The sequence below is a fragment of the Phyllobates terribilis genome, unplaced genomic scaffold, assembly GCF_046119375.1.
Source record: "Phyllobates terribilis strain yellow unplaced genomic scaffold, ASM4611937v1 Scaffold_74__1_contigs__length_7073193, whole genome shotgun sequence".
NCBI lineage: Eukaryota > Metazoa > Chordata > Amphibia > Anura > Dendrobatidae > Phyllobates > Phyllobates terribilis.
In genome coordinates, this window is record NW_027362834.1 from 155739 (window position 1) to 175274 (window position 19536).

Consider the following 19536-nt stretch of genomic DNA (forward strand, 5'->3'; position numbering starts at 1 on the left):
TTCCACCCCCCCCCCCGCCTTAATTGGTTCTCCTCCCTTCCAACGGTGTTGAGGCGGGTGGGAACAGCCGGGGGTTGAGGGTACTGTGCTAAAAGAGGTGGAGTTATGCAGATCTAAAACGCGTGGATTGCAGCAGCAGCAAGCCGAAAAGTGCAGGCATGTGAGGGATCTAGAGGTTGACAGCATGTCTTCTTAACGGGAGTCCAGGTGGCCATCTCCACAAATGGACTTTTCAGAATCCTTGGGTGGCACCGTAGTCGGAAACCAATTCTGGTTATCGCTTCTCGGCCTTTTGGCTAAGATCAAGTGTAGTATCTGTTCTTATCAGTTTAATATCTGATACGTCCCCTATCTGGGGACCATATATTAAATGGATTTTTAGAACAGGGAGATGGAAAAAGAGCTTGCTCTGTCCACTCCACGCATTGACCTGGTATTGCAGTATCTCCAGGACCGGTGCACCCCTTCTTTAATGCAGTTTCTAAAATCAGAAAGAATTGAATTCAATGCTTTTTGTTCATTTTGCTTGTTTGTCGGATTTTGGGATGGACTCTTTGGCTTTGCTTTTCTTCTCCTCATTGGATTTTTCATGTTAAAAGTTGCAGAAGCCAGATGACAAGCTCATTTTGGTTCAACTTCAGCAACTGTGCATTGCATTGCCATGTAATGTAATGTAATGCAATGCTATCTATCTAGCTCTCCCTCTATACTTCCTTTTGGATAAACAGACATATTAGGCAAGCATTTTGGAGCTTTCACCTAAATAACTACAGGTGGTGAGATAAGCTGCACAATATAATTGACCTTTCAGTATATTGTTGCACACACACCATCTATTTAGCAAATGCCCTTGTTATCAACAGCAGCCTTTTAAACTCACCTGAGCTAACAGGTATGTGAGCTGGTTACTCTGCTGCGCTTAAAATTTCTTTTTTGGTTTGCTACAATGCCTTTTCTGAAACGTTGTCTCCCTCTGCTGGAACACTGACTTCTTTCATTTAATGCCTGCAGACTATAAAAGAGAAACCAACCCAAAAAGTTTGGTTGATTAGTCTGTGGCATTCTTTTAAACTGTTGCTTATGGCGGTCTCTGTGAGCTTCTCAGTGACATTCAGCCATCCAGGTATCCCGCCTGCAGTAGACGGAATGTGGCAATGGAACGCTGGCTGCGCGTGTCATAATAGGCTCTGAGCCTTTATATACCTGCGCACAGCAGCAGCCACCTTCAGTCTGCTGCTGGACAGCCAGCAGCAGCAGCAGCAGGAGAGGTAATTAATCAGCAACCCTCCTGCTAAGGGTAGACAGCTGCTCGTTCCACCCCCCCCCCGCCTTAATTGGTTCTCCTCCCTTCCAACGGTGTTGAGGCGGGTGGGAACAGCCGGGGGTTGAGGGTACTGTGCTAAAATAGGTGGAGTTATGCAGATCTAAAACGCGTGGATTGCAGCAGCAGCAAGCCGAAAAGTGCAGGCATGTGAGGGATCTAGAGGTTGACAGCATGTCTTCTTAACGGGAGTCCAGGTGGCCATCTCCACAAATGGACTTTTCAGAATCCTTGGGTGGCACCGTAGTCGGAAACCAATTCTGGTTATCGCTTCTCGGCCTTTTGGCTAAGATCAAGTGTAGTATCTGTTCTTATCAGTTTAATATCTGATACGTCCCCTATCTGGGGACCATATATTAAATGGATTTTTAGAACAGGGAGATGGAAAAAGAGCTTGCTCTGTCCACTCCACGCATTGACCTGGTATTGCAGTATCTCCAGGACCGGTGCACCCCTTCTTTAATGCAGTTTCTAAAATCAGAAAGAATTGAATTCAATGCTTTTTGTTCATTTTGCTTGTTTGTCGGATTTTGGGATGGACTCTTTGGCTTTGCTTTTCTTCTCCTCATTGGATTTTTCATGTTAAAAGTTGCAGAAGCCAGATGACAAGCTCATTTTGGTTCAACTTCAGCAACTGTGCATTGCATTGCCATGTAATGTAATGTAATGCAATGCTATCTATTTAGCTCTCCCTCTATACTTCCTTTTGGATAAACAGACATATTAGGCAAGCATTTTGGAGCTTTCACCTAAATAACTACAGGTGGTGAGATAAGCTGCACAATATAATTGACCTTTCAGTATATTGTTGCACACACACCATCTATTTAGCAAATGCCCTTGTTATCAACAGCAGCCTTTTAAACTCACCTGAGCTAACAGGTATGTGAGCTGGTTACTCTGCTGCGCTTAAAATTTCTTTTTTGGTTTGCTACAATGCCTTTTCTGAAACGTTGTCTCCCTCTGCTGGAACACTGACTTCTTCCATTTAATGCCTGCAGACTATAAAAGAGAAACCAACCCAAAAAGTTTGGTTGATTAGTCTGTGGCATTCTTTTAAACTGTTGCTTATGGCGGTCTCTGTGAGCTTCTCAGTGACATTCAGCCATCCAGGTATCCCGCCTGCAGTAGACGGAATGTGGCAATGGAACGCTGGCTGCGCGTGTCATAATAGGCTCTGAGCCTTTATATACTTGCGCACAGCAGCAGCCACCTTCAGTCTGCTGCTGGACAGCCAGCAGCAGCAGCAGCAGGAGAGGTAATTAATCAGCAACCCTCCTGCTAAGGGTAGACAGCTGCTCGTTCCACCCCCCCCCCGCCTTAATTGGTTCTCCTCCCTTCCAACGGTGTTGAGGCGGGTGGGAAAAGCCGGGGGTTGAGGGTACTGTGCTAAAAGAGGTGGAGTTATGCAGATCTAAAACGCGTGGATTGCAGCAGCAGCAAGCCGAAAAGTGCAGGCATGTGAGGGATCTAGAGGTTGACAGCATGTCTTCTTAACGGGAGTCCAGGTGGCCATCTCCACAAATGGACTTTTCAGAATCCTTGGGTGGCACCGTAGTCGGAAACCAATTCTGGTTATCGCTTCTCGGCCTTTTGGCTAAGATCAAGTGTAGTATCTGTTCTTATCAGTTTAATATCTGATACGTCCCCTATCTGGGGACCATATATTAAATGGATTTTTAGAACAGGGAGATGGAAAAAGAGCTTGCTCTGTCCACTCCACGCATTGACCTGGTATTGCAGTATCTCCAGGACCGGTGCACCCCTTCTTTAATGCAGTTTCTAAAATCAGAAAGAATTGAATTCAATGCTTTTTGTTCATTTTGCTTGTTTGTCGGATTTTGGGATGGACTCTTTGGCTTTGCTTTTCTTCTCCTCATTGGATTTTTCATGTTAAAAGTTGCAGAAGCCAGATGACAAGCTCATTTTGGTTCAACTTCAGCAACTGTGCATTGCATTGCCATGTAATGTAATGTAATACAATGCTATCTATCTAGCTCTCCCTCTATACTTCCTTTTGGATAAACAGACATATTAGGCAAGCATTTTGGAGCTTTCACCTAAATAACTACAGGTGGTGAGATAAGCTGCACAATATAATTGACCTTTCAGTATATTGTTGCACACACACCATCTATTTAGCAAATGCCCTTCTTATCAACAGCAGCCTTTTAAACTCACCTGAGCTAACAGGTATGTGAGCTGGTTACTCTGCTGCGCTTAAAATTTCTTTTTTGGTTTGCTACAATGCCTTTTCTGAAACATTGTCTCCCTCTGCTGGAACACTGACTTCTTTCATTTAATGCCTGCAGACTATAAAAGAGAAACCAACCCAAAAAGTTTGGTTGATTAGTCTGTGGCATTCTTTTAAACTGTTGCTTATGGCGGTCTCTGTGAGCTTCTCAGTGACATTCAGCCATCCAGGTATCCCGCTTGCAGTAGACGGAATGTGGCAATGGAACGCTGGCTGCGCGTGTCATAATAGGCTCTGAGCCTTTATATACCTGCGCACAGCAGCAGCCACCTTCAGTCTGCTGCTGGACAGCCAGCAGAAGCAACAGCAGGAGAGGTAATTAATCAGCAACCCTCCTGCTAAGGGTAGACAGCTGCTCGTTCCACCCCCCCCCCGCCTTAATTGGTTCTCCTCCCTTCCAACGGTGTTGAGGCGGGTGGGAACAGCCGGGGGTTGAGGGTACTGTGCTAAAAGAGTTGGAGTTACGCAGATCTAAAACGCGTGGATTGCAGCAGCAGCAAGCCGAAAAGTGCAGGCATGTGAGGGATCTAGAGGTTGACAGCATGTCTTCTTAACGGGAGTCCAGGTGGCCATCTCCACAAATGGACTTTTCAGAATCCTTGGGTGGCACCGTAGTCGGAAACCAATTCTGGTTATCGCTTCTCGGCCTTTTGGCTAAGATCAAGTGTAGTATCTGTTCTTATCAGTTTAATATCTGATACGTCCCCTATCTGGGGACCATATATTAAATGGATTTTTAGAACAGGGAGATGGAAAAAGAGCTTGCTCTGTCCACTCCACGCATTGACCTGATATTGCAGTATCTCCAGGACCGGTGCACCCCTTCTTTAATGCAGTTTCTAAAATCAGAAAGAATTGAATTCAATGCTTTTTGTTCGTTTTGCTTGTTTGTCGGATTTTGGGATGGACTCTTTGGCTTTGCTTTTCTTCTCCTCATTGGATTTTTCATGTTAAAAGTTGCAGAAGCCAGATGACAAGCTCATTTTGGTTCAACTTCAGCAACTGTGCATTGCATTGCCATGTAATGTAATGTAATGCAATGCTATCTATCTAGCTCTCCCTCTATACTTCCTTTTGGATAAACAGACATATTAGGCAAGCATTTTGGAGCTTTCACCTAAATAACTACAGGTGGTGAGATAAGCTGCACAATATAATTGACCTTTCAGTATATTGTTGCACACACACCATCTATTTAGCAAATGCCCTTGTTATCAACAGCAGCCTTTTAAACTCACCTGAGCTAACAGGTATGTGAGCTGGTTACTCTGCTGCGCTTAAAGTTTCTTTTTTGGTTTGCTACAATGCCTTTTCTGAAACGTTGTCTCCCTCTGCTGGAACACTGACTTCTTTTATTTAATGCCTGCAGACTATAAAAGAGAAACCAACCCAAAAAGTTTGGTTGATTAGTCTGTGGCATTCTTTTAAACTGTTGCTTATGGCGGTCTCTGTGAGCTTCTCAGTGACATTCAGCCATCCAGGTATCCCGCCTGCAGTAGACGGAATGTGGCAATGGAACGCTGGCTGCGCGTGTCATAATAGGCTCTGAGCCTTTATATACCTGCGCACAGCAGCAGCCACCTTCAGTCTGCTGCTGGACAGCCAGCAGCAGCAGCAGCAGGAGAGGTAATTAATCAGCAACCCTCCTGCTAAGGGTAGACAGCTGCTCGTTCCACCCCCCCCCGCCTTAATTGGTTCTCCTCCCTTCCAACGGTGTTGAGGCGGGTGGGAACAGCCGGGGGTTGAGGGTACTGTGCTAAAAGAGGTGGAGTTATGCAGATCTAAAACGCGTGTATTGCAGCAGCAGCAAGCCGAAAAGTGCAGGCATGTGAGGGATCTAGAGGTTGACAGCATGTCTTCTTCACGGGAGTCCAGGTGGCCATCTCCACAAATGGACTTTTCAGAATCCTTGGGTGGCACCGTAGTCGGAAACCAATTCTGGTTATCGCTTCTCGGCCTTTTGGCTAAGATCAAGTGTAGTATCTGTTCTTATCAGTTTAATATCTGATACGTCCCCTATCTGGGGACCATATATTAAATGGATTTTTAGAACAGGGAGATGGAAAAAGAGCTTGCTCTGTCCACTCCACGCATTGACCTGGTATTGCAGTATCTCCAGGACCGGTGCACCCCTTCTTTAATGCAGTTTCTAAAATCAGAAAGAATTGAATTCAATGCTTTTTGTTCATTTTGCTTGTTTGTCGGATTTTGGGATGGACTCTTTGGCTTTGCTTTTCTTCTCCTCATTGGATTTTTCATGTTAAAAGTTGCAGAAGCCAGATGACAAGCTCATTTTGGTTCAACTTCAGCAACTGTGCATTGCATTGCCATGTAATGTAATGTAATGCAATGCTATCTATCTAGCTCTCCCTCTATACTTCCTTTTGGATAAACAGACATATTAGGCAAGCATTTTGGAGCTTTCACCTAAATAACTACAGGTGGTGAGATAAGCTGCACAATATAATTGACCTTTCAGTATATTGTTGCACACACACCGTCTATTTAGCAAATGCCCTTGTTATCAACAGCAGCCTTTTAAACTCACCTGAGCTAACAGGTATGTGAGCTGGTTACTCTGCTGCGCTTAAAATTTCTTTTTTGGTTTGCTACAATGCCTTTTCTGAAACGTTGTCTCCCTCTGCTGGAACACTGACTTCTTTCATTTAATGCCTGCAGACTATAAAAGAGAAACCAACCCAAAAAGTTTGGTTGATTAGTCTGTGGCATTCTTTTAAACTGTTGCTTATGGCGGTCTCTGTGAGCTTCTCAGTGACATTCAGCCATCCAGGTATCCCGCCTGCAGTAGACGGAATGTGGCAATGGAACGCTGGCTGCGCGTGTCATAATAGGCTCTGAGCCTTTATATACCTGCGCACAGCAGCAGCCACCTTCAGTCTGCTGCTGGACATCCAGCAGCAGCAGCAGCAGGAGAGGTAATTAATCAGCAACCCTCCTGCTAAGGGTAGACAGCTGCTCGTTCCACCCCCCCCCCCCCCGCCTTAATTGGTTCTCCTCCCTTCCAACGGTGTTGAGGCGGGTGGGAACAGCCGGGGGTTGAGGGTACTGTGCTAAAAGAGGTGGAGTTATGCAGATCTAAAACGCGTGGATTGCAGCAGCAGCAAGCCGAAAAGTGCAGGCATGTGAGGGATCTAGAGGTTGACAGCATGTCTTCTTAACGGGAGTCCAGGTGGCCATCTCCACAAATGGACTTTTCAGAATCGTTGGGTGGCACCGTAGTCGGAAACCAATTCTGGTTATCGCTTCTCGGCCTTTTGGCTAAGATCAAGTGTAGTATCTGTTCTTATCAGTTTAATATCTGATACGTCCCCTATCTGGGGACCATATATTAAATGGATTTTTAGAACAGGGAGATGGAAAAAGAGCTTGCTCTGTCCACTCCACGCATTGACCTGGTATTGCAGTATCTCCAGGACCGGTGCACCCCTTCTTTAATGCAGTTTCTAAAATCAGAAAGAATTGAATTCAATGCTTTTTGTTCATTTTGCTTGTTTGTCGGATTTTGGGATGGACTCTTTGGCTTTGCTTTTCTTCTCCTCATTGGATTTTTCATGTTAAAAGTTGCAGAAGCCAGATGACAAGCTCATTTTGGTTCAACTTCAGCAACTGTGCATTGCATTGCCATGTAATGTAATGTAATGCAATGCTATCTATCTAGCTCTCCCTCTATACTTCCTTTTGGATAAACAGACATATTAGGCAAGCATTTTGGAGCTTTCACCTAAATAACTACAGGTGGTGAGATAAGCTGCACAATATAATTGACCTTTCAGTATATTGTTGCACACACACCATCTATTTAGCAAATGCCCTTGTTATCAACAGCAGCCTTTTAAACTCACCTGAGCTAACAGGTATGTGAGCTGGTTACTCTGCTGCGCTTAAAATTTCTTTTTTGGTTTGCTACAATGACTTTTCTGAAACGTTGTCTCCCTCTGCTGGAACACTGACTTCTTTCATTTAATGCCTGCAGACTATAAAAGAGAAACCAACCCAAAAAGTTTGGTTGATTAGTCTGTGGCATTCTTTTAAACTGTTGCTTATGGCGGTCTCTGTGAGCTTCTCAGTGACATTCAGCCATCCAGGTATCCCGCCTGCAGTAGACGGAATGTGGCAATGGAACGCTGGCTGCGCGTGTCATAATAGGCTCTGAGCCTTTATATACCTGCGCACAGCAGCAGCCACCTTCAGTCTGCTGCTGGACAGCCAGCAGCAGCAGCAGCAGGAGAGGTAATTAATCAGCAACCCTCCTGCTAAGGGTAGACAGCTGCTCGTTCCACCCCCCCCCCGCCTTAATTGGTTCTCCTCCCTTCCAACGGTGTTGAGGCGGGTGGGAACAGCCGGGGGTTGAGGGTACTGTGCTAAAAGAGGTGGAGTTATGCAGATCTAAAACGCGTGGATTGCAGCAGCAGCAAGCCGAAAAGTGCAGGCATGTGAGGGATCTAGAGGTTGACAGCATGTCTTCTTAACGGGAGTCCAGGTGGCCATCTCCACAAATGGACTTTTCAGAATCCTTGGGTGGCACCGTAGTCGGAAACCAATTCTGGTTATCGCTTCTCGGCCTTTTGGCTAAGATCAAGTGTAGTATCTGTTCTTATCAGTTTAATATCTGATACGTCCCCTATCTGGGGACCATATATTAAATGGATTTTTAGAACAGGGAGATGGAAAAAGAGCTTGCTCTGTCCACTCCACGCATTGACCTGGTATTGCAGTATCTCCAGGACCGGTGCACCCCTTCTTTAATGCAGTTTCTAAAATCAGAAAGAATTGAATTCAATGCTTTTTGTTCATTTTGCTTGTTTGTCGGATTTTGGGATGGACTCTTTGGCTTTGCTTTTCTTCTCCTCATTGGATTTTTCATGTTAAAAGTTGCAGAAGCCAGATGACAAGCTCATTTTGGTTCAACTTCAGCAACTGTGCATTGCATTGCCATGTAATGTAATGTAATGCAATGCTATCTATCTAGCTCTCCCTCTATACTTCCTTTTGGATAAACAGACATATTAGGCAAGCATTTTGGAGCTTTCACCTAAATAACTACAGGTGGTGAGATAAGCTGCACAATATAATTGACCTTTCAGTATATTGTTGCACACACACCATCTATTTAGCAAATGCCCTTGTTATCAACAGCAGCCTTTTAAACTCACCTGAGCTAACAGGTATGTGAGCTGGTTACTCTGCTGCGCTTAAAATTTCTTTTTTGGTTTGCTACAATGCCTTTTCTGAAACGTTGTCTCCCTCTGCTGGAACACTGACTTCTTTCATTTAATGCCTGCAGACTATAAAAGAGAAACCAACCCAAAAAGTTTGGTTGATTAGTCTGTGGCATTCTTTTAAACTGTTGCTTATGGCGGTCTCTGTGAGCTTCTCAGTGACATTCAGCCATCCAGGTATCCCGCCTGCAGTAGACGGAATGTGGCAATGGAACGCTGGCTGCGCGTGTCATAATAGGCTCTGAGCCTTTATATACCTGCGCACAGCAGCAGCCACCTTCAGTCTGCTGCTGGACAGCCAGCAGCAGCAGCAGCAGGAGAGGTAATTAATCAGCAACCCTCCTGCTAAGGGTAGACAGCTGCTCGTTCCACCCCCCCCCCCCCCCGCCTTAATTGGTTCTCCTCCCTTCCAACGGTGTTGAGGCGGGTGGGAACAGCCGGGGGTTGAGGGTACTGTGCTAAAAGAGGTGGAGTTATGCAGATCTAAAACGCGTGGATTGCAGCAGCAGCAAGCCGAAAAGTGCAGGCATGTGAGGGATCTAGAGGTTGACAGCATGTCTTCTTAACGGGAGTCCAGGTGGCCATCTCCACAAATGGACTTTTCAGAATCCTTGGGTGGCACCGTAGTCGGAAACCAATTCTGGTTATCGCTTCTCGGCCTTTTGGCTAAGATCAAGTGTAGTATCTGTTCTTATCAGTTTAATATCTGATACGTCCCCTATCTGGGGACCATATATTAAATGGATTTTTAGAACAGGGAGATGGAAAAAGAGCTTGCTCTGTCCACTCCACGCATTGACCTGGTATTGCAGTATCTCCAGGACCGGTGCACCCCTTCTTTAATGCAGTTTCTAAAATCAGAAAGAATTGAATTCAATGCTTTTTGTTCATTTTGCTTGTTTGTCGGATTTTGGGATGGACTCTTTGGCTTTGCTTTTCTTCTCCTCATTGGATTTTTCATGTTAAAAGTTGCAGAAGCCAGATGACAAGCTCATTTTGGTTCAACTTCAGCAACTGTGCATTGCATTGCCATGTAATGTAATGTAATGCAATGCTATCTATCTAGCTCTCCCTCTATACTTCCTTTTGGATAAACAGACATATTAGGCAAGCATTTTGGAGCTTTCACCTAAATAACTACAGGTGGTGAGATAAGCTGCACAATATAATTGACCTTTCAGTATATTGTTGCACACACACCATCTATTTAGCAAATGCCCTTGTTATCAACAGCAGCCTTTTAAACTCACCTGAGCTAACAGGTATGTGAGCTGGTTACTCTGCTGCGCTTAAAATTTCTTTTTTGGTTTGCTACAATGCCTTTTCTGAAACGTTGTCTCCCTCTGCTGGAACACTGACTTCTTTCATTTAATGCCTGCAGACTATAAAAGAGAAACCAACCCAAAAAGTTTGGTTGATTAGTCTGTGGCATTCTTTTAAACTGTTGCTTATGGCGGTCTCTGTGAGCTTCTCAGTGACATTCAGCCATCCAGGTATCCCGCCTGCAGTAGACGGAATGTGGCAATGGAACGCTGGCTGCGCGTGTCATAATAGGCTCTGAGCCTTTATATACCTGCGCACAGCAGCAGCCACCTTCAGTCTGCTGCTGGACAGCCAGCAGCAGCAGCAGCAGGAGAGGTAATTAATCAGCAACCCTCCTGCTAAGGGTAGACAGCTGCTCGTTCCACCCCCCCCCCGCCTTAATTGGTTCTCCTCCCTTCCAACGGTGTTGAGGCGGGTGGGAACAGCCGGGGGTTGAGGGTACTGTGCTAAAAGAGGTGGAGTTATGCAGATCTAAAACGCGTGGATTGCAGCAGCAGCAAGCCGAAAAGTGCAGGCATGTGAGGGATCTAGAGGTTGACAGCATGTCTTCTTAACGGGAGTCCAGGTGGCCATCTCCACAAATGGACTTTTCAGAATCCTTGGGTGGCACCGTAGTCGGAAACCAATTCTGGTTATCGCTTCTCGGCCTTTTGGCTAAGATCAAGTGTAGTATCTGTTCTTATCAGTTTAATATCTGATACGTCCCCTATCTGGGGACCATATATTAAATGGATTTTTAGAACAGGGAGATGGAAAAAGAGCTTGCTCTGTCCACTCCACGCATTGACCTGGTATTGCAGTATCTCCAGGACCGGTGCACCCCTTCTTTAATGCAGTTTCTAAAATCAGAAAGAATTGAATTCAATGCTTTTTGTTCATTTTGCTTGTTTGTCGGATTTTGGGATGGACTCTTTGGCTTTGCTTTTCTTCTCCTCATTGGATTTTTCATGTTAAAAGTTGCAGAAGCCAGATGACAAGCTCATTTTGGTTCAACTTCAGCAACTGTGCATTGCATTGCCATGTAATGTAATGTAATGCAATGCTATCTATCTAGCTCTCCCTCTATACTTCCTTTTGGATAAACAGACATATTAGGCAAGCATTTTGGAGCTTTCACCTAAATAACTACAGGTGGTGAGATAAGCTGCACAATATAATTGACCTTTCAGTATATTGTTGCACACACACCATCTATTTAGCAAATGCCCTTGTTATCAACAGCAGCCTTTTAAACTCACCTGAGCTAACAGGTATGTGAGCTGGTTACTCTGCTGCGCTTAAAATTTCTTTTTTGGTTTGCTACAATGCCTTTTCTGAAACGTTGTCTCCCTCTGCTGGAACACTGACTTCTTTCGTTTAATGCCTGCAGACTATAAAAGAGAAACCAACCCAAAAAGTTTGGTTGATTAGTCTGTGGCATTCTTTTAAACTGTTGCTTATGGCGGTCTCTGTGAGCTTCTCAGTGACATTCAGCCATCCAGGTATCCCGCCTGCAGTAGACGGAATGTGGCAATGGAACGCTGGCTGCGCGTGTCATAATAGGCTCTGAGCCTTTATATACCTGCGCACAGCAGCAGCCACCTTCAGTCTGCTGCTGGACAGCCAGCAGCAGCAGCAGCAGGAGAGGTAATTAATCAGCAACCCTCCTGCTAAGGGTAGACAGCTGCTCGTTCCACCCCCCCCCCCCGCCTTAATTGGTTCTCCTCCCTTCCAACGGTGTTGAGGCGGGTGGGAACAGCCGGGGGTTGAGGGTACTGTGCTAAAAGAGGTGGAGTTATGCAGATCTAAAACGCGTGGATTGCAGCAGCAGCAAGCCGAAAAGTGCAGGCATGTGAGGGATCTAGAGGTTGACAGCATGTCTTCTTAACGGGAGTCCAGGTGGCCATCTCCACAAATGGACTTTTCAGAATCCTTGGGTGGCACCGTAGTCGGAAACCAATTCTGGTTATCGCTTCTCGGCCTTTTGGCTAAGATCAAGTGTAGTATCTGTTCTTATCAGTTTAATATCTGATACGTCCCCTATCTGGGGACCATATATTAAATGGATTTTTAGAACAGGGAGATGGAAAAAGAGCTTGCTCTGTCCACTCCACGCATTGACCTGGTATTGCAGTATCTCCAGGACCGGTGCACCCCTTCTTTAATGCAGTTTCTAAAATCAGAAAGAATTGAATTCAATGCTTTTTGTTCATTTTGCTTGTTTGTCGGATTTTGGGATGGACTCTTTCTTTGGCTTTGCTTTTCTTCTCCTCATTGGATTTTTCATGTTAAAAGTTGCAGAAGCCAGATGACAAGCTCATTTTGGTTCAACTTCAGCAACTGTGCATTGCATTGCCATGTAATGTATTGTAATGCAATGCTATCTATCTAGCTCTCCCTCTATACTTCCTTTTGGATAAACAGACATATTAGGCAAGCATTTTGGAGCTTTCACCTAAATAACTACAGGTGGTGAGATAAGCTGCACAATATAATTGACCTTTCAGTATATTGTTGCACACACACCATCTATTTAGCAAATGCCCTTGTTATCAACAGCAGCCTTTTAAACTCACCTGAGCTAACAGGTATGTGAGCTGGTTACTCTGCTGCGCTTAAAATTTCTTTTTTGGTTTGCTACAATGCCTTTTCTGAAACGCTGTCTCCCTCTGCTGGAACACTGACTTCTTTCATTTAATGCCTGCAGACTATAAAAGAGAAACCAACCCAAAAAGTTTGGTTGATTAGTCTGTGGCATTCTTTTAAACTGTTGCTTATGGTGGTCTCTGTGAACTTCTCAGTGACATTCAGCCATCCAGGTATCCCGCCTGCAGTAGACGGAATGTGGCAATGGAACGCTGGCTGCGCGTGTCATAATAGGCTCTGAGCCTTTATATACCTGCGCACAGCAGCAGCCACCTTCAGTCTGCTGCTGGACAGCCAGCAGCAGCAGCAGCAGGAGAGGTAATTAATCAGCAACCCTCCTGCTAAGGGTAGACAGCTGCTCGTTCCACCCCCCCCCCCCCGCCTTAATTGGTTCTCCTCCCTTCCAACGGTGTTGAGGCGGGTGGGAACAGCCGGGGGTTGAGGGTACTGTGCTAAAAGAGGTGGAGTTATGCAGATCTAAAACGCGTGGATTGCAGCAGCAGCAAGCCGAAAAGTGCAGGCATGTGAGGGATCTAGAGGTTGACAGCATGTCTTCTTAACGGGAGTCCAGGTGGCCATCTCCACAAATGGACTTTTCAGAATCCTTGGGTGGCACCGTAGTCGGAAACCAATTCTGGTTATCGCTTCTCGGCCTTTTGGCTAAGATCAAGTGTAGTATCTGTTCTTATCAGTTTAATATCTGATACGTCCCCTATCTGGGGACCATATATTAAATGGATTTTTAGAACAGGGAGATGGAAAAAGAGCTTGCTCTGTCCACTCCACGCATTGACCTGGTATTGCAGTATCTCCAGGACCAGTGCACCCCTTCTTTAATGCAGTTTCTAAAATCAGAAAGAATTGAATTCAATGCTTTTTGTTCATTTTGCTTGTTTGTCGGATTTTGGGATGGACTCTTTGGCTTTGCTTTTCTTCTCCTCATTGGATTTTTCATGTTAAAAGTTGCAGAAGCCAGATGACAAGCTCATTTTGGTTCAACTTCAGCAACTGTGCATTGCATTGCCATGTAATGTAATGTAATGCAATGCTATCTATCTAGCTCTCCCTCTATACTTCCTTTTGGATAAACAGACATATTAGGCAAGCATTTTGGAGCTTTCACCTAAATAACTACAGGTGGTGAGATAAGCTGCACAATATAATTGACCTTTCAGTATATTGTTGCACACACACCATCTATTTAGCAAATGCCCTTGTTATCAACAGCAGCCTTTTAAACTCACCTGAGCTAACAGGTATGTGAGCTGGTTACTCTGCTGCGCTTAAAATTTCTTTTTTGGTTTGCTACAATGCCTTTTCTGAAACGTTGTCTCCCTCTGCTGGAACACTGACTTCTTTCATTTAATGCCTGCAGACTATAAAAGAGAAACCAACCCAAAAAGTTTGGTTGATTAGTCTGTGGCATTCTTTTAAACTGTTGCTTATGGCGGTCTCTGTGAGCTTCTCAGTGACATTCAGCCATCCAGGTATCCCGCCTGCAGTAGACGGAATGTGGCAATGGAACGCTGGCTGCGCGTGTCATAATAGGCTCTGAGCCTTTATATACCTGCGCACAGCAGCAGCCACCTTCAATCTGCTGCTGGACAGCCAGCAGCAGCAGCAGCAGGAGAGGTAATTAATCAGCAACCCTTCTGCTAAGGGTAGACAGCTGCTCGTTCCACCCCCCCCCCGCCTTAATTGGTTCTCCTCCCTTCCAACGGTGTTGAGGCGGGTGGGAACAGCCGGGGGTTGAGGGTACTGTGCTAAAAGAGGTGGAGTTATGCAGATCTAAAACGCGTGGATTGCAGCAGCAGCAAGCCGAAAAGTGCAGGCATGTGAGGGATCTAGAGGTTGACAGCATGTCTTCTTAACGGGAGTCCAGGTGGCCATCTCCACAAATGGACTTTTCAGAATCCTTGGGTGGCACCGTAGTCGGAAACCAATTCTGGTTATCGCTTCTCGGCCTTTTGGCTAAGATCAAGTGTAGTATCTGTTCTTATCAGTTTAATATCTGATACGTCCCCTATCTGGGGACCATATATTAAATGGATTTTTAGAACAGGGAGATGGAAAAAGAGCTTGCTCTGTCCACTCCACGCATTGACCTGGTATTGCAGTATCTCCAGGACCGGTGCACCCCTTCTTTAATGCAGTTTCTAAAATCAGAAAGAATTGAATTCAATGCTTTTTGTTCATGTTGCTTGTTTGTCGGATTTTGGGATGGACTCTTTGGCTTTGCTTTTCTTCTCCTCATTGGATTTTTCATGTTAAAAGTTGCAGAAGCCAGATGACAAGCTCATTTTGGTTCAACTTCAGCAACTGTGCATTGCATTGCCATGTAATGTAATGTAATGCAATGCTATCTATCTAGCTCTCCCTCTATACTTCCTTTTGGATAAACAGACATATTAGGCAAGCATTTTGGAGCTTTCACCTAAATAACTACAGGTGGTGAGATAAGCTGCACAATATAATTGACCTTTCAGTATATTGTTGCACACACACCATCTATTTAGCAAATGCCCTTGTTATCAACAGCAGCCTTTTAAACTCACCTGAGCTAACAGGTATGTGAGCTGGTTACTCTGCTGCGCTTAAAATTTCTTTTTTGGTTTGCTACAATGCCTTTTCTGAAACGTTGTCTCCCTCTGCTGGAACACTGACTTCTTTCATTTAATGCCTGCAGACTATAAAAGAGAAACCAACTCAAAAAGTTTGGTTGATTAGTCTGTGGCATTCTTTTAAACTGTTGCTTATGGCGGTCTCTGTGAGCTTCTCAGTGACATTCAGCCATCCAGGTATCCCGCCTGCAGTAGACGGAATGTGGCAATGGAACGCTGGCTGCGCGTGTCATAATAGGCTCTGAGCCTTTATATACCTGCGCACAGCAGCAGCCACCTTCAGTCTGCTGCTGGACAGCCAGCAGCAGCAGCAGCAGGAGAGGTAATTAATCAGCAACCCTCCTGCTAAGGGTAGACAGCTGCTCGTTCCACCCCCCCCCCCCGCCTTAATTGGTTCTCCTCCCTTCCAACGGTGTTGAGGCGGGTGGGAACAGCCGGGGGTTGAGGGTACTGTGCTAAAAGAGGTGGAGTTATGCAGATCTAAAACGCGTGGATTGCAGCAGCAGCAAGCCGAAAAGTGCAGGCATGTGAGGGATCTAGAGGTTGACAGCATGTCTTCTTAACGGGAGTCCAGGTGGCCATCTCCACAAATGGACTTTTCAGAATCCTTGGGTGGCACCGTAGTCGGAAACCAATTCTGGTTATCGCTTCTCGGCCTTTTGGCTAAGATCAAGTGTAGTATCTGTTCTTATCAGTTTAATATCTGATACGTCCCCTATCTGGGGACCATATATTAAATGGATTTTTAGAACAGGGAGATGGAAAAAGAGCTTGCTCTGTCCACTCCACGCATTGACCTGGTATTGCAGTATCTCCAGGACCGGTGCACCCCTTCTTTAATGCAGTTTCTAAAATCAGAAAGAATTGAATTCAATGCTTTTTGTTCATTTTGCTTGTTTGTCGGATTTTGGGATGGACTCTTTCTTTGGCTTTGCTTTTCTTCTCCTCATTGGATTTTTCATGTTAAAAGTTGCAGAAGCCAGATGACAAGCTCATTTTGGTTCAACTTCAGCAACTGTGCATTGCATTGCCATGTAATGTATTGTAATGCAATGCTATCTATCTAGCTCTCCCTCTATACTTCCTTTTGGATAAACAGACATATTAGGCAAGCATTTTGGAGCTTTCACCTAAATAACTACAGGTGGTGAGATAAGCTGCACAATATAATTGACCTTTCAGTATATTGTTGCACACACACCATCTATTTAGCAAATGCCCTTGTTATCAACAGCAGCCTTTTAAACTCACCTGAGCTAACAGGTATGTGAGCTGGTTACTCTGCTGCGCTTAAAATTTCTTTTTTGGTTTGCTACAATGCCTTTTCTGAAACGTTGTCTCCCTCTGCTGGAACACTGACTTCTTTCATTTAATGCCTGCAGACTATAAAAGAGAAACCAACCCAAAAAGTTTGGTTGATTAGTCTGTGGCATTCTTTTAAACTGTTGCTTATGGTGGTCTCTGTGAACTTCTCAGTGACATTCAGCCATCCAGGTATCCCGCCTGCAGTAGACGGAATGTGGCAATGGAACGCTGGCTGCGCGTGTCATAATAGGCTCTGAGCCTTTATATACCTGCGCACAGCAGCAGCCACCTTCAGTCTGCTGCTGGACAGCCAGCAGCAGCAGCAGCAGGAGAGGTAATTAATCAGCAACCCTCCTGCTAAGGGTAGACAGCTGCTCGTTCCACCCCCCCCCCCCGCCTTAATTGGTTCTCCTCCCTTCCAACGGTGTTGAGGCGGGTGGGAACAGCCGGGGGTTGAGGGTACTGTGCTAAAAGAGGTGGAGTTATGCAGATCTAAAACGCGTGGATTGCAGCAGCAGCAAGCCGAAAAGTGCAGGCATGTGAGGGATCTAGAGGTTGACAGCATGTCTTCTTAACGGGAGTCCAGGTGGCCATCTCCACAAATGGACTTTTCAGAATCCTTGGGTGGCACCGTAGTCGGAAACCAATTCTGGTTATCGCTTCTCGGCCTTTTGGCTAAGATCAAGTGTAGTATCTGTTCTTATCAGTTTAATATCTGATACGTCCCCTATCTGGGGACCATATATTAAATGGATTTTTAGAACAGGGAGATGGAAAAAGAGCTTGCTCTGTCCACTCCACGCATTGACCTGGTATTGCAGTATCTCCAGGACCGGTGCACCCCTTCTTTAATGCAGTTTCTAAAATCAGAAAGAATTGAATTCAATGCTTTTTGTTCATGTTGCTTGTTTGTCGGATTTTGGGATGGACTCTTTGGCTTTGCTTTTCTTCTCCTCATTGGATTTTTCATGTTAAAAGTTGCAGAAGCCAGATGACAAGCTCATTTTGGTTCAACTTCAGCAACTGTGCATTGCATTGCCATGTAATGTAATGTAATGCAATGCTATCTATCTAGCTCTCCCTCTATACTTCCTTTTGGATAAACAGACATATTAGGCAAGCATTTTGGAGCTTTCACCTAAATAACTACAGGTGGTGAGATAAGCTGCACAATATAATTGACCTTTCAGTATATTGTTGCACACACACCATCTATTTAGCAAATGCCCTTGTTATCAACAGCAGCCTTTTAAACTCACCTGAGCTAACAGGTATGTGAGCTGGTTACTCTGCTGCGCTTAAAATTTCTTTTTTGGTTTGCTACAATGCCTTTTCTGAAACGTTGTCTCCCTCTGCTGGAACACTGACTTCTTTCATTTAATGCCTGCAGACTATAAAAGAGAAACCAACTCAAAAAGTTTGGTTGATTAGTCTGTGGCATTCTTTTAAACTGTTGCTTATGGCGGTCTCTGTGAGCTTCTCAGTGACATTCAGCCATCCAGGTATCCCGCCTGCAGTAGACGGAATGTGGCAATGGAACGCTGGCTGCGCGTGTCATAATAGGCTCTGAGCCTTTATATACCTGCGCACAGCAGCAGCCACCTTCAGTCTGCTGCTGGACAGCCAGCAGCAGCAGCAGCAGGAGAGGTAATTAATCAGCAACCCTCCTGCTAAGGGTAGACAGCTGCTCGTTCCACCCCCCCCCGCCTTAATTGGTTCTCCTCCCTTCCAACGGTGTTGAGGCGGGTGGGAACAGCCGGGGGTTGAGGGTACTGTGCTAAAAGAGGTGGAGTTATGCAGATCTAAAACGCGTGGATTGCAGCAGCAGCAAGCCGAAAAGTGCAGGCATGTGAGGGATCTAGAGGTTGACAGCATGTCTTCTTAACGGGAGTCCAGGTGGCCATCTCCACAAATGGACTTTTCAGAATCCTTGGGTGGCACCGTAGTCGGAAACCAATTCTGGTTATCGCTTCTCGGCCTTTTGGCTAAGATCAAGTGTAGTATCTGTTCTTATCAGTTTAATATCTGATACGTCCCCTATCTGGGGACCATATATTAAATGGATTTTTAGAACAGGGAGATGGAAAAAGAGCTTGCTCTGTCCACTCCACGCATTGACCTGGTATTGCAGTATCTCCAGGACCGGTGCACCCCTTCTTTAATGCAGTTTCTAAAATCAGAAAGAACTGAATGCAATGCTTTTTGTTCATTTTGCTTGTTTGTCGGATTTTGGGATGGACTCTTTGGCTTTGCTTTTCTTCTCCTCATTGGATTTTTCATGTTAAAAGTTGCAGAAGCCAGATGACAAGCTCATTTTGGTTCAACTTCAGCAACTGTGCATTGCATTGCCATGTAATGTAATGTAATGCAATGCTATCTATCTAGCTCTCCCTCTATACTTCCTTTTGGATAAACAGACATATTAGGCATGCATTTTGGAGCTTTCACCTAAATAACTACAGGTGGTGAGATAAGCTGCACAATATAATTGACCTTTCAGTATATTGTTGCACACACACCATCTATTTAGCAAATGCCCTTGTTATCAACAGCAGCCTTTTAAACTCACCTGAGCTAACAGGTATGTGAGCTGGTTACTCTGCTGCGCTTAAAATTTCTTTTTTGGTTTGCTACAATGCCTTTTCTGAAACGTTGTCTCCCTCTGCTGGAACACTGACTTCTTTCATTTAATGCCTGCAGACTATAAAAGAGAAACCAACCCAAAAAGTTTGGTTGATTAGTCTGTGGCATTCTTTTAAACTGTTGCTTATGGCGGTCTCTGTGAGCTTCTCAGTGACATTCAGCCATCCAGGTATCCTGCCTGCAGTAGACGGAATGTGGCAATGG

The 19536-nt window shown here is 45.0% G+C and overlaps 15 non-coding genes across 15 annotated transcripts; all 15 read left to right on the forward strand.

Annotated features, from left to right (window-relative positions):
• The first annotated feature begins 276 nt into the window (after positions 1–276).
• LOC141195252 (U2 spliceosomal RNA) lies at positions 277–467 on the forward strand. Its single transcript, XR_012267851.1, has one exon. It is a non-coding gene; the product is annotated as a U2 spliceosomal RNA (small nuclear RNA).
• Positions 468–1587: 1120 nt separating this feature from the next.
• LOC141195264 (U2 spliceosomal RNA) lies at positions 1588–1778 on the forward strand. Its single transcript, XR_012267863.1, has one exon. It is a non-coding gene; the product is annotated as a U2 spliceosomal RNA (small nuclear RNA).
• Positions 1779–2898: 1120 nt separating this feature from the next.
• LOC141195275 (U2 spliceosomal RNA) lies at positions 2899–3089 on the forward strand. Its single transcript, XR_012267874.1, has one exon. It is a non-coding gene; the product is annotated as a U2 spliceosomal RNA (small nuclear RNA).
• Positions 3090–4209: 1120 nt separating this feature from the next.
• LOC141196057 (U2 spliceosomal RNA) lies at positions 4210–4400 on the forward strand. The gene has a single exon (XR_012268624.1). It is a non-coding gene; the product is annotated as a U2 spliceosomal RNA (small nuclear RNA).
• Positions 4401–5519: 1119 nt separating this feature from the next.
• LOC141195287 (U2 spliceosomal RNA) lies at positions 5520–5710 on the forward strand. The gene has a single exon (XR_012267885.1). It is a non-coding gene; the product is annotated as a U2 spliceosomal RNA (small nuclear RNA).
• Positions 5711–6834: 1124 nt separating this feature from the next.
• On the forward strand, positions 6835–7025 carry LOC141195299 (U2 spliceosomal RNA). The gene has a single exon (XR_012267896.1). It is a non-coding gene; the product is annotated as a U2 spliceosomal RNA (small nuclear RNA).
• Positions 7026–8145: 1120 nt separating this feature from the next.
• LOC141195311 (U2 spliceosomal RNA) lies at positions 8146–8336 on the forward strand. The gene has a single exon (XR_012267907.1). It is a non-coding gene; the product is annotated as a U2 spliceosomal RNA (small nuclear RNA).
• Positions 8337–9461: 1125 nt separating this feature from the next.
• LOC141195322 (U2 spliceosomal RNA) lies at positions 9462–9652 on the forward strand. The gene has a single exon (XR_012267918.1). It is a non-coding gene; the product is annotated as a U2 spliceosomal RNA (small nuclear RNA).
• A 1120-nt stretch (positions 9653–10772) lies between these two features.
• On the forward strand, positions 10773–10963 carry LOC141195334 (U2 spliceosomal RNA). The gene has a single exon (XR_012267929.1). It is a non-coding gene; the product is annotated as a U2 spliceosomal RNA (small nuclear RNA).
• Positions 10964–12085: 1122 nt separating this feature from the next.
• LOC141195345 (U2 spliceosomal RNA) lies at positions 12086–12276 on the forward strand. Its single transcript, XR_012267940.1, has one exon. It is a non-coding gene; the product is annotated as a U2 spliceosomal RNA (small nuclear RNA).
• Positions 12277–13403: 1127 nt separating this feature from the next.
• LOC141196799 (U2 spliceosomal RNA) lies at positions 13404–13594 on the forward strand. The gene has a single exon (XR_012269194.1). It is a non-coding gene; the product is annotated as a U2 spliceosomal RNA (small nuclear RNA).
• Positions 13595–14714: 1120 nt separating this feature from the next.
• On the forward strand, positions 14715–14905 carry LOC141195357 (U2 spliceosomal RNA). The gene has a single exon (XR_012267952.1). It is a non-coding gene; the product is annotated as a U2 spliceosomal RNA (small nuclear RNA).
• A 1122-nt stretch (positions 14906–16027) lies between these two features.
• LOC141195369 (U2 spliceosomal RNA) lies at positions 16028–16218 on the forward strand. The gene has a single exon (XR_012267963.1). It is a non-coding gene; the product is annotated as a U2 spliceosomal RNA (small nuclear RNA).
• A 1126-nt stretch (positions 16219–17344) lies between these two features.
• On the forward strand, positions 17345–17535 carry LOC141195381 (U2 spliceosomal RNA). The gene has a single exon (XR_012267974.1). It is a non-coding gene; the product is annotated as a U2 spliceosomal RNA (small nuclear RNA).
• A 1119-nt stretch (positions 17536–18654) lies between these two features.
• Positions 18655–18845, forward strand: LOC141195392 (U2 spliceosomal RNA). Its single transcript, XR_012267985.1, has one exon. It is a non-coding gene; the product is annotated as a U2 spliceosomal RNA (small nuclear RNA).
• Positions 18846–19536: the final 691 nt, after the last annotated feature.